At 46.4% G+C, this 13,672-nt stretch overlaps 2 long non-coding RNA genes across 3 annotated transcripts in view; both read right to left on the bottom strand.

Annotated features, from left to right (window-relative positions):
* LOC131496247 (uncharacterized) overlaps positions 1 to 13,672 on the bottom strand; it is a 97,099-nt gene that overhangs the window by 12,141 nt on the left and 71,286 nt on the right. The window lies entirely within an intron of this gene.
* LOC131496248 (uncharacterized) lies at positions 1,427 to 5,768 on the bottom strand. Its single transcript, XR_009254396.1, has 2 exons — positions 1,850 to 5,768; positions 1,427 to 1,630 (listed from the first exon to the last, which is right to left on the bottom strand). It is a non-coding gene; the product is annotated as an uncharacterized LOC131496248 (long non-coding RNA).

The raw sequence follows: 13,672 nt of genomic DNA, 5'->3' as shown, positions 1-13,672 counted from the left end.
CTGCAATTTTTTAAAAAAGTTCTAAGTTTATTTATGTATTTTGAGAGACAGAGAGACAGCATGAGTGGGGTGGGCAGAGAGAGAGAGAGAGAGAGAGAATCCCAGGCAGGCTTTGCACGGCTAGCACAGAGCCTGATGTGGAGCTCGACCCACAAAGCGGTGAGATCATGACCTGAGCTGAAACCAAGACGCTTAACCAGCTGAGTTCACCCACGGTGCCCCAATACACCTGCAATTCTTATGATGATGATATGTTTAATACTGCTGGTATTAGCAATTTCATATGTAATTCTTCCCTTGTTCTACCAGCCTCTGTCCACCCTTCCATTTTGGCATTACATACCTCCCCTGGACCTGAGAGTCTTCCCAAATTCTATGGTTGGCCCCTCCCTTTCTCATGCAAACAATGAAGAGTTGTTTGGGCATATCTGAGACTCTCCCTGGGCCGAGTTCTCCCCTCCACAGAGACACCGCCCTCTGCCCTCGTCTTAGTTTCCTCCATCATTTCCTCTTTCTCTGGGCCAGACCTGGATAAACTTGTGGTTTCCTTCCTTCGAGCTCTCTGGAGAGCTGAGTACTGCACACTTGAAAGCCTAAAAACTTGTCATTTCCACCTTGAACCAGTGGCTGACCTAGCCAGACAGCCTGGGAAATGAATTAGTGTCCTTAAGCAGAGGCAGAATGTGAGCAGTGACCCAGCTCCCCTAAGCAACTATGGAAACTGTCAAGCGGTAGTTAAAGTTCCCTTTTTCCCAACCCCTTTAATTATGTTGAAAACTATGTCATATTGTTTTTGAAAAAGTTAATGAAATAGTAGGTAAAGGTGAACCAAGGAACATAATTTACTTGGATTTCCTTGCAAGCTTTTGATAAGGTCCCTCATAAAAGGCTATTAAGGAAAATAGATGACCAGAGGGCTATGGGCAAAAAGTCTTTTTGGTGTATTAAAAACTGGTTAAGCTATTTTAGAAGGAAGAATCACTGATGCTGGCTACTTCTTGGAGTGGAGAGAGGTTAATCACAAGCTGTCCCCAGTGTGAGTATTTGGACTTAAAGTGTTAGAGCAATTTACAAAGGAAAAGAAAGCAAAGTTAATCAAAGACACAAAATGATTAGCATGGTATGAGCTTTCCAGAGTGCTTGGCATGAATGAAGTCTCCTTGTCCATCACCCGGGAAATACAGGCCCCAAGAGGGAACTGGGCATGGCCCGGAAAAGGAAACTTCCAAGGATGGGGACTAAGTTCTGAAAACCCTTGAGAGAAAGACACACCAAAAAAAAAAAAAAAAAAAATGCTTTTCATTTGGTGGCCCAAGCGCAGCGGGGTCTGAGACTGGAGGGAAGGGCGTAACAACCTTGGGAGCGTCCTTCCCACCCTCCCAGCAGATGGTGGTTTAAGGCCATGAAAAATCAGAAATGAGAGGCATGGGTGGAAAGCATTTAAGCAGTATGAAGACACCATTTTGCATGCTTTTCATTCCAAAGTTGTAAAAGAATCATTCTATTGGTGAAGGAGAGCCAAAGAATGTAACCGGGAATAAGGATCCCCTGGGTAACTGTTGTATGTGACAAGACACAGCGAAGACGTGTTTACCACCGACTCTCGGGGGTGACGGGAAGAGCTTCATTTCTGCAAAAGAAGACAGACCTTCCTTTAAAGTGCTTGTAATTAACCATACGCTTCTCCTCACAGTTAGCCCACTGCTGTTCCCCACCCCCCCAAATATTTTCATTGTAAAACAGGACAGAAGGAGTTACACAAATATGTGGATGCTGAGGAGGCAAAGCCCAGCTCTTCTCCCAGCCACGGCCCTCATTAATCTTTGTGACACTCTTTATTGAGTCTCACCTGTGTTTCTTCAGGATCACAAAGCCCCCCATGCCAAAGTCACACAGCAATCTGTGGCAAAGTTAACTCTAATCTTGGTTGGCCAAGCTTCTTTTCTTTTGCCTAGTCAAGTCATAACTCTAGTTGATATATAGGGTGCTGTTTGCATGGCAGGAATGCCTTTATTTTGAGAGGGACAGAGAGAGTGCATGAAACAATATATTGGACATAAAAATACTCCTCTCAAGGAATCCAGCAATAGACCCATACAAATATAGTCAACTTACTTTTGACCAAGGTGCAAAGACAATTCAATAGAGAAAGGATGGCTTTTCAAACAAATGGTTCTGGAATAATTGATACTGGAAACAATATTTTTTTATACTAAAAAAAAAGAAGAAAAACCCCCAATACATGCCATATACAAAGATGAGCAAAAATAGATCATAAATGCAAATGTAATTGTAAAATTATAAATTTCTAGAAGAAAATCAAGGAGAAAATCTTTGCAATATTTGGGTTAGACAAAAAGTTCTTAGATCCAACAGCAAAAAAGAAAAAAAATGGATAAAATTGGACTTGATAAAAATTCAAAGCCTCGAGACCTGAGTCATAAGCAGGAACTGAAACAAAAAGCAAACCTTTCATTTTTCCAACGAGACTTAGCGACATAAAACCTTTCCTCAGGAGCATAAGACTCGGAGTGAGCAACTAAATTGAAAAATGGCAGAACCTCAGCTAACTTTTCCCCAAAATGGGTCAGGTAGAAATTAATGGCTCTTTCCTCTGCTTTCCTAGCAATTTGTGTGCTTTTATAGTACTTAACACGCTCTATTGTCATTAATTGTCATGGACTCATCCCATCTCAGGCACAGATGTCCTCACTGAATTGTGAGCTCCTCGGGGGCAGGGCCAAGTATTATTATATCTGTGCACTCTCAGAACCTAGCAGAGTGATACAGAATGTGCAGTCAATAGATGTTTGAAGAATAAAAGAAAGGAGGAGGGGGCGGGGGAAAGCAAGAAAGTGCGAGAAAGGCATTGTGAGAAGAGAGAAAGGGAAGGAAGGAAGGAAGGAAGGAAGAAAGGAAGGAAGGAAGGAAGGAGAAAGGAAAGAAAGAAGAAAGGAAAAGGGGGATGGAGGGAGGGAGGAAGGGAGGGAGGGAGGAAAAAAGAAAACTACGCCTGGGGTGGAAGAAACCGGGACCCACAGGGTCTGCTAGAAGACAGGGCAGTGTTTGGTGTGGGAAGGGGCAGCCGTGGGCCAGCAGGATCTTCTGGAGCCCTGTAACCCACATCGGCCCACGGTTGCGTGGCCAGGCCACTCTCTCTGAAATCACCACCAACCACCCTTTGTCCCTGACGCTGCAGCCCCGAAGTCGTCAGGAGCCATTGTGTGGTTCAGCGCAGGGCCAACCACCGCCAAGGCAGGAGGAGGGAGGCTGAGGCTGCTGGCTAGTGCTGCTGGGCCTGCTCCCTCCGCTCCCCGGCCACGGGCCTGGGTGTCAGAGCCAGAACCGGCAGGTCAGGGTGGCGAGGAGCTGCTGGCATGGCCGGCCTCTCACATTCTCTCCTCTCCAATGGCCCCGGCCCGGCATTGCTGGGGAAACGGGAGGGGCCCGGCAGCCAGCAGCCCAGAGTGAGAACTTCCCTTTGCCAGAGCCAGCTGCTGGCTGCCATCTGGGCAGGGGCAGTGCCAGTTTCCCAAATCTGCCTTCCCTCTGGAAAAGGGGGAGAAAACTCTGTGCTGAGAAGATAGCTTCTCCCTCCATCCTGAGGCTCTCAGTTAAAAACCCAACAAAACCAGCCTTTGAAAAAGGAAGGAATGGGAAATGCCTCTCGTTGGGCCATTTCCAAAGGAATTTGCTTCTCCTGGGGCCTTTACGTCCAATAAAAATCTCTATTCGCCCTCCGTGTCCCTTGGTTCTTTTATTTTACTTAGCGATACCCCTTACCTTTTAAAAATCGCATCTCCTCGTTCGCACAAATAAAACGCTGGTATCCGTGGGTCCTTTTTATTTGTCACGTAGGGGTGGGATCACCTGCCATAAGCTGAACATTCTCTGAGAGGTGTGATTTAGTCTTTTTCCTTCGCTCCCTACCATAAATAACCCAGCACCTCCCCTCAGCTGGCACTCAGTGGACGCTTTCTGATGGGTTCATCCATTCACCGAACGCATATTGAGCACCTTCTGAACATCAGCACAGGACTGTTGTTGGTGAAAACTCAAAGAGGATCCGGCCCCTGTTCTCAGAGGTCAGCCAGTCAGACGGAAACATTCCCTCAGGTCCTCCCGGATGTCAGCTGCGGTGCGCCAGCCCTTCGACCACATGTTATTTACTGTGCCACCACTATGCTCCCAGGAGGCAGATGGGAAGAGTTGGCACCTGCCGGAGCACAGAACTGAGTAGGTCCTCCGCGAAACCAAACGCGGGCAAACTCTATCCAGGGGTGAGAGTCTCACCGTGGACACTGCCCGATCAGAACAGACCCCGGGTTTATGTTTGTTTATTATTGCTTTAGCTCTTAAGTCCTTCGTCTCCATCTTGACACCCCCTTCTTAGCGAAAGCACAGAACCGACCCAGCATCCCACCACGGCGAGCTGACGGACGGACGGTCAGACGGTCGCAGGGAAGGAGGCGCCTACGGCCACAGGAGGCCCTCACCCTCACGGAGGTCCTCAGGGCAGGTCTTCAGCTAGGCTTCCCACCTTCGCTGGCATCCTGGTTCTGAAGCAGTTCTAAACACGCTTATTGTTTCATGAAAGCAGGGAAGGTCTGGAGAGTGTGGCTGGCTCTCTGAAATAGACAGCTTGGTCCCCCCGGCTCTGGAGCCTTGACGTTTCGCCTGTTTGGGGGACAATCGGGCACCTTAAAAAAAAAGTGGTTCACGAAGTCCTAATTCACAGGAACAATGCTATCTTGCCTTTTAAGTGTTTCCTAAGCTGATTTACAATAATGAAAAATATAGGTAAATGCAGTTTGCTTAGGACGGAGCCCGTAGTAAGCAGTCGTTGTTTAATGAATTTGAATGTGAATCATCTCCTTGGTGCCTCATCTTAGTTCCTGGGATAGGCAGGGCAGGCACGATCAGTTCCCATGCTGTGGCCCAGCACAGGTAACTAGCTTGTCCTGGCTGATATAGTAGGTGACAGAGCTAGACCAGAAGTTGGGTCTCCTGACTTCTAATCCAGCGTTCTTCCCCTAAGCCAAATTATTAATGGATAATATGAACTTCAGCATCCCCAGTGAGGTTGATCCCCACTTGAGAAACGAAATTAAGATCAGAAGCTGGGCTGACAGATAGGCAGACGGAGACAGAGGGTCTACTGGCTAAGAGCACAGGCTTTGGACTCCTGGTGCTACCCCTGCTGACCATGTGCTGTTGGGCAAGTTAACCAGTCTCTCCAAGTCTCCGCTGTGTGATCTGGACAATGAAACAACCTCTTTCTCACAAAGTTGCTGGAAGACTGAACGAGGTAACGTAGGACCCTGACCACAGGGTCCAGCCTAGAGGAGGTGCTCAGTACACGATAGTATTCATTGTTATTTTTATTATTTACTTCTGAGGAGGTCACTTCTGCTCTCAGGCCGGAAAGCCCTCCCTGGGGCTGTTTTTGACTGGTCTGAGCTCCCAGGAGCTCCATTCTCCTGCATGAGGTGGGAGAGAGCCATTCATTCATATTGGTATTTTTCAGTGTGGCATCTATCCGTGTTTTTCCCAGGAACTACATTTGTCTGTTTATTGGGTACTGATTCTCTCTAGGCATCTTCTCATACTTTAGAAATATTAATTCAGGGGCGCCTGGGTGGCTCAGTCGGTTAAGCATCTGACTATTGTTTCAGCTCAAGTCATGAACTCAGAGTTCATGAGATTGAGCCCTACATCGGGCTCTGCGCTGACAGTGCGGAGCCTGCTTGGGATTCTCTCTCCCGCTTTCTGCCCCTCCCTCGCTTGCAAGTGCTCTCTCTCTCTCTCAAAATAAATAAACTTAAAAAAAAAAAAGTATCAGTTCAGCTCATCTTCACAACCCTGTTAGGTAGTTGCTATTATTATCCCCATTTTACAGAGGAAAACTGAGGCACGAAGAGGTCAAGTCACACATCTAGGAAACAGCACAGCCAAGATTCAAGCCAGGTGGCCCAGCCACCGAGCGGGTGTGATGACCCACGATACCAGGTGGGCCTTCCCTCCGACAAGAGATACGCCTTAAATCAAAGAGCTGTGAGCAGAGTACCTTTCTGAGTCTCTTAAATCTCACTCTGAAATCTCTGTCCTACTCTCCCACCAAAGCTTGGGCAGCACTGGAGTCTCTTCTTAGAGGTTTCTAGAGCCCTGAGGTCCAATGAGCCAGAGCCACTGAAACTGACAGACTTGCCTTAGAGTCCTAGTTGTAAATTTTTCACCAAAATCAATTTTTGAAGTGCTTAAAAGGCATAGTTAGCTCCATGGCCGACACTGGGCTGAGATATTACGAGGAAAGGGCTCTCTGCCCTTTGGGCCCCTACAGTTAAGGAAGACAGGACAATTGTGGATGCGCATATGGAAATGCCAATGGACAGAAGGCATTCAGATAGACTCTGAAAGGATCACAGGGATGGAGGGGACTTTGTCCAACTCTGAGGCAAAAGCAAGCCCTTGGTGGAATATGGGGGAACGTGTTCCATGGAGAAAAGTACAGGCAGAGTGAACACAGGTTTGTTGACAAATCCCAAAGCTCTAAACCCAGGGGACACCTCCTGGCTTGAAGGGGGAAGTTTCAAGGCAAATAAAAGATAATCCTACTTCAAGACAAGAGTGGTCTTAAGAGGTGTTTCAAGAAGGGACCAGACCATGCACCGCCACTGAGAGGACAAAATGTCCTACTCACAAGCCCTCAGGTCTCCCCATTAGGCCCAGACTCACATGCATAACAGGCTCACGTGAAGCTCTCACAGGGGACTAGGCTGTTGATTTAAAAAAAAAAAAAAAAAAAAAAAAAAACAACGTATGAGTTTTATCTCTTTATCTCTTCGGTTCAGAGGGGAAAAAAAGGACACAATCTGTTCTCCCAGTGGGACATCTACCTGATTAGATGTCATAAAACAGAGTAGTCCTTTAGTTAATAATGGCTGGAATACCTCCGACCCACAGTTACTGGAAAGAAAAAAAAAAAAACAAAAAAAAACACCTAACTACAGATAAACTCCCTAGGGCTTCAGATCCGTTTTGCAATAAGCCGTGTTATGAAGGAAACCTGGCCCCAAAAGATAGTTTGAATGCAAAATAAAGATAGTTCACATGCTTTGAAGCAGATACAGGGCTCCTGTGGAAGCACCAGAATCATATTTTTGGAGGATCATTATATTTCCTGCTTCAGACTTTATTTGGGTCCTACCGTTCTTTTATACATCCCCTATTTTTAGTCCTCAGAGGCACCATGTCCTGCCAGGCAGGGGCCTCAGCGGGGCAGGTCTGGGCAGGAGGGGTGAGGGTTGGGTGCCTGGAGAGGCAGGAGAGCTGGGCAGGGAAGAGGCAGTCGGACTCCAAGGAGTAGGTGCGGTTCACAGGGCCAGACAGGCAGGGCCTGGGGAGCCTCAGGGAAAAGCTTAGGGGAGCACCGTGGGTTTAGGGAACAGGACTCCAGGGTCCAGGAGGCCAGTGAATTATCAGGAAGAGTGTAGAATAGGAACAAAAAAGAGGCGGGCAAGGACTCTGAGTTCTGTATACACCCTGTCACAAAAGAACAGGCAGGGGCTCAAATGCATGGGTTTGAGAACCTTGAAGACATTTGCTAAGTGAAATAAACTAGTCGCAGAAGGACAAATGATGATTTGTCTTATATGATGATTTCTCTTATATGAGGTATCTAAAATAGTCAAATTGACAGAATCAAAGACTCAGACGGTGGTCACTAGGGGAGGGGGAAATAGAGAGTTACTAACAAACCTGCATAGTGTCAGGTAAGAAGATAAATAAATTCTAGAGTTCTGATGTACAACATCGTATCTGTAGCGAACAATACTGTATTGTATACCTTAAAACCTGTTAAGAGAGTGGGTCTCATGTCAAGTGTTCTTGCCACAATCACATAAGTTTTTCAGAAAGCACGGGTTTAGGCAGAAGAGGTACGGGATGGGTTTGATTCAGGCAAAGGGCAGATGCACCTGGCTTGCGACTCCTACAGCAGAGGCCCTTGGAGAAGCAAACAAAAACACCCGTGGTCATTAAAAAACCCTGTAAAAGAAAACCTTCATCTTTATTTACCATTCATTCACGATCCCTCTAATTCTCCACCATGTAACTATTGATGAAGATGCAAAAAAAAAAAAAAAAAAAGAAAAGAAAAGAAAAAGAAAAAGAAAAGAAAAAAGAAAAAAAGAAAGAAAAGCACAGTGTCTTCCAAGTGAGAGTTAGCCAGGAGACATTCTTTATCTGTAGGGATTTTTGACTGATTCTTTATCTGGGTGATGGGCCCCATCTTCTAGACTGGTCTCCAGACTCCCTTTGGTGTTGGGTAAAAAGATACCCTGAAATTCTTTTCTGACTCCCAGTCACTTCCCACCATTTCATCCTTGTTTGGCATTTATCATTTTGTGTGTCTCCCAAAAAATAACACAATGAAGCCAGGAGGAAATGCCATGGCACAGGAAGGAGCCATACAAAGCAAAATCCAACAGATTTGACTCAATCATCCAGTTGTCTTTATTTCCAGGTAGAACAGGCCTACCTTTCTTCTCTGTGGAATCCTCTTTTCCTTCCTACATCCTTGTCCTGACCCTTCTACCCTTTATGCAATCAACATATCTCTACTTGTGTCTCCTGAAACCTTCCTCTTCCTGACCTACATGTGGTCGAAGGAGGTCAATGGAGAAATGGGGAGGAGTCGGACCTCAGAAACAGGCCCCAGATAATTCAGGTCCTATGTAGGAGAGAGGCTGGGAGGAACCACATTACTGAGGGCGGAGGTAGGAGGTAGGGTGCCATGATGGTCATATTCTAGGAAATGGATCTCATAAATCCCCTCCTGGATTGACCCAACTTTGCATGAAGGAAGACACAAAAGGAATTAGAGAAGAAGAGAAGTCAACTACAGTAAAAAGAGAAGTAGAAGGAAGTAAATGGCTGAGGCTTGCAGGTCTGACGTCCAACCCCCAGAGAGCAGAGGGTACCACAGCAGGGCAGGGGCCAGCTAATCACAGCACCTCACTCCCTGCATTATGATGTACACAGACCAAGCCTTCATCATTTATCTGCCTGTGTATTCATATCCCTTCTAACTTGCATGTGTTGTGCTAACTAATGAAAACATACAGAAGATTCCCCACTGGTTGGCAAGCATTAATTGAGAACCTATGTTGCCCACAGCCCTGGAGGACGCACTGAGAGAAATGGAGGCTGAGGCAGGACAGATGTGGTCCTGGTCTTCCAACTGGCCGAAGAAGGGATGAAACAAATCCTTGTGATATATAGCTTGGTGGAATGGCTCGAAGAAAACCTTACTCTTTTCAGCAATGCACTCTCCCATTGAAAGAGTTTCACTTTTGTTGAAAAGATCCTGGCCTTCCCGGGCATTAGGATCAATTCTGAAGAAATTCGGAAGAAAGCGAAATTTCTCTGAAAAGGAAAGGAGGAGATACACAGCGGCCACTTCAGGGAAAGTTTCAGAGAGAGGAAGAGGGAGACCCAGAGGCCCATGACTGAAGAGGAACGCTTTCACCAAGAGAAGGTGAAAATGGCGGCCTTTATTTATTGCTGGGTGTTGTATCATGTAGCGTTCTCCTTCATCTCCCCATAAGTCCCAGCCAGTTTTACGTTATTACTCACTGAGGCTCTGCGGGTTGGGTCTGTTTTGAGGGGATGTGGTAAAGCCTGGAGTCTGACCTCAAAACGGTCACAGGCAAAGGCAGAGGGTTCTCGTGGGAGAACAACTACCTATGAATTACATTGAGGGCGCATTTTCAGCAATGCGTTAGCAAGTTTAGATGTGAAACGCATGTGCTCAGGAAGTTTAGAGTTAGAGAAGTAACCCGAGGATGGGTGGATAACCAAGGCAGTCTTCCTGAAAGTAAATTTTGAACCTAATGTCCCCTAGGAGACAGATTCAGGTCACGAGCATACAAAGGCACTTGTGTAACTTCGCAGAAACCCAAAAACACACACGTTGTTTCCCGACCTCAGCTCAAGACCCAGACATGTACACAGACAGACATGCACGTGTTCTCAGCTATGCCAGCGCCTACCATGGAGGAAAATCCAGGAATGCAGCAGCTCATATATCCATACACACCACGAGGTATCATGCGGCATTTTTCAAGTCTGCAAAAGTGGCCATTGCTCTCACTGAGATGTGGTGCCCAAAGTGTTCATTAGCATTAAAATCACGTCACTGGCAACAGGCGGAAGAGTCACATTTATAACACGTTAGACAGTTTTAGTAGCAAATGCAAATACATAGCAGAGAAGGTTGGGCACAGGCCCCTCGAGACCATTACTTCACAAAGCTAACATGGGTTTAGGTCTTCCACAGAGAAAAGCCATCTGACCTAAGCCCCATCCAGAATCATCAAAGGTGGAACGGAAGCTCTGGAGGACACAAAAAGTCAACTCAGAAAATAAGAAACACGAAGAGCCAATGAAGTGTATATATTAAGTCAGCCTCGCTGGAAGCTGAGGAAATGCAAATAAAAACGACATGATGTAATTTTTGCCCTAACATGCAACTTTTAGAAAGACTTTAAAAGCTCAGTGTTGGTTCGGATGGGAGTGTGCAGGAAGGGATTCTCTCCCACAACATTAGGGACTGCAGTCTGGTACGTAACCCTCACAGGAGGCCACCTCTACCAAAAGCCCTACACAGGAGCACACCCCTGATCCGTAAGGCCACTTCCAGCTCTGCATCTTGATGGAATACCCAGGTAAGGGCGTAGAGACATCGTACTGGTGATATATGAAATCTATGATATATGATACATAGAGTGAAAAATTAGAAATTACCTAAATACCTAGCACAAGGAGATTGGTAAATGAAGCATGGTATCCGTTCAATGAAATATCCTCATCTCATGTGAGTGAAAACACACTATTAAAGTGTGTTCCTCTATCCCTATTAAAGGAAGAATGTAAAGGGGCGCCTGGGTGGCTCAGTCGGTTAAGCGTCCGACTTTGGCTCAGGTCATGATCTCACAGTCCATGGGTTTGAGCCCCGCGTCGGGCTCTGTGCTGACAGCTCAGAGCCTGGAGCCTGTTTCAGATTCTGTGTCTCCCTCTCTCTGTGACCCTCCCCCATTCGTGCTCTGTCTCTCTCTGTCTCAAAAATAATAAATGTTAAAAAAAAATTTTTTTAAATAAATAAAAATAAAGGAAGAATGTAAGGTTTCATGACATAGAAAAATGTCATATAATGCATAGCAAGATGTTGTAAATGAGAAAAGCAGATTCCATACACCGTATAATATGATAGTCTTTGTAACGACAAAACTAGTTAACATATTTGGTGGTTAAACCAGAATGGAAGCTGTTAAACATTATCTAAAACAATGCCTGTCTTCAGAATCAGGCAGCCTGAATCCGGAGTCTTTACTCAAACACTTCTCTGTACATACACGTAGAGAAAAGTCTGGAAAAATGTGCACCAACACGTCAACAGCAATGTATCGGACAGCTCTGGGTGGTGGAATTACTCCGGGTTTTGTTTTTCCTCCTTGTCAATTTCCCCAAATTAATTTATTTTAAATGTATATAAATATTACTCTTCGAGGAGATGCACTTTTCTTTAATAAAGGGTTTCTCTGACCAAAAGCAGAAGAAAATTAGAGCAGAGGAGAGGGGCTCTCAGGGAGAGGGGAAAGATGAGGACTAAGCAGAGTGACTGTAGATCTCCATCGCCAGGCCCAAGGACCTGGTAGAAAGATAAGGCTTTCATTTTCCAAAACAAGGGAGAAAATTTCCAGAACCTGCAATCGCCCTCTTAACGCCCCCCCCCCCCCCCAGGCATGTTCTTTCCTGTGTCCTTCAGCCCAAAAGGATTCCAGGACACTTCCCTGGGGCTGCCACTCACCCCGATACACATGGTAGGACACGGCCGTCACCGCGAGGACACAATCATGCAGGTGCCAATGCCCAACAGACATTTCTTGAGTTTTGTGCTGGGCACTGAGTGACCGTGACAGGTGCAATTTAAATAAGAAACAGTCTCTGCCTTCAAGAAACTCAGAGATTGTTGGGGAGATGGGTGGAAAACACACTACTAAAGTACACTTGACTCTGGGACAACATTGGTATGCACTTCACAGGTACACTTGCCACGTGGGTTTTTTTCAATAAATACAGGACGGTGCTATAAATGTACTTCTTCTTCCTTCTGATCTTCTTAGTGACAAGATCTTCTTTTTCCTAGCCTGCTTTGTTGCAAGAATGCAGTATGTAATTGCGTATGTAAAACATACGCAAAATATGTGTTAATCAACTGTTTATGTTATCAGTAAGGCTTCCCGTCAATAGCAGGCTATTAGTTGTTACGTTTGGGGGGGAGCCAAAGGTTCTATGCAGATTTGGGACTATGTGGTAGGATGGCACTCTTAACCCCCATGTTGTTCAAGGGTCAACCGTATTACAGGGCTAATAGGACGAGGTTCAGGAATGGTACAGGAGCACAAAGGGAGGGCAACTAATTCCTGTAACATCCTGTAACTCACCTCTATTATCAGGCTCATTTCATTCTATATTGTAATCGTGTGCTTTCTCATTCATCTGTCCAACAGTCGATGAACTCCTTGAGGACTGTGCTGTCTCTCCCGTGCACGCCTGGGTCCCGGTATCTGGTACCGAATAGGCTACTTAATCAGCAGCTTTGCCTGAGTGACTGTCTCCAAATGGAGGTGGCTCGGTTGATGACTTCTCCAGTCTGGCCCACCGAGGATCAGGGCAAGGGAGAGGCTATACCCAGAAGAGAGTACTCGAGAAATCTCTCCGGCTCACACAGAGTGAACCCGGGGAACAGATAAGAAGAGGAAGGAAGGAATTCCTAGGCCTAGCGAACGCAACGTTAAAAAAAACAGCTGATTTGTTCTGGTCAAAATAGATGCAGCGGCAGCAAAAGATGAGTCACGAAGGGCCTTTTAGTCGCACTAAGTTCATATTTTATCTTGCCAGCTATGAGGATTAAAGGAGAGAGGCAGAGAGATGTGGTCAGATTTGGTCGTAGGAAAATCACCCTGGTAGAACCATGGAAGGAAACGCCAGGAAGAAAGAAAAGGGGCAAAGAGGCCAGTTAAACCAGGAGATTGCTGCAGAAAAGCATCCAGGAAATAATGAAGACCTGGATGAAGCAGGTGCTCCAAGGGTGGGGAGAAAAAGACACCCCAACGTTCTTTTCCTCTAGGCCAGCTGGAAACCATTCTCAGGCGTGCAGAACAGTTACACACTGACACTTGCATGTAAAAAAAGGCAAAGACGATCTTGAGGACCCAGCCATCCTGCCTGTTCAGCAGCACCAATCCCCCAAGGCTTCACACCGCACTGGCACCTCGAAGCACACCCCTCCCACAGGCAGGAACGAAGACATCCAGGCAGCCAGAGAAACACTCAGAAGCAGCAGCAGAGGAGGGAAAAGTACATTACAGAGCCCAGCATCTGTGTCTAGCAGCTGCCAAGCAACCTCCATGTGTTCCTGCAGCTGTCGGTGTGATAGCAATGGAAGACGGAACAGAAGGACGAAAAGAACTTTCGGCAACAGGCTCTGAGTGCCAGGCAGGTGGGTGGGCTCCGGGGCAATCGAGGCCGATCCATTGAGTGATCCGAGGAGCTGCTTCCTTCGCTGGAGAATTGCCTCATCGGTTGCTTTCGTTTGATTTCAAGGCCC

Source organism: Neofelis nebulosa, chromosome 15 (assembly GCF_028018385.1).
Source record: "Neofelis nebulosa isolate mNeoNeb1 chromosome 15, mNeoNeb1.pri, whole genome shotgun sequence".
NCBI classification, from domain to species: domain Eukaryota; kingdom Metazoa; phylum Chordata; class Mammalia; order Carnivora; family Felidae; genus Neofelis; species Neofelis nebulosa.
Note: the sequence above shows the minus strand (reverse complement) of the source record. Positions and strands in the feature narration are given on the sequence as shown.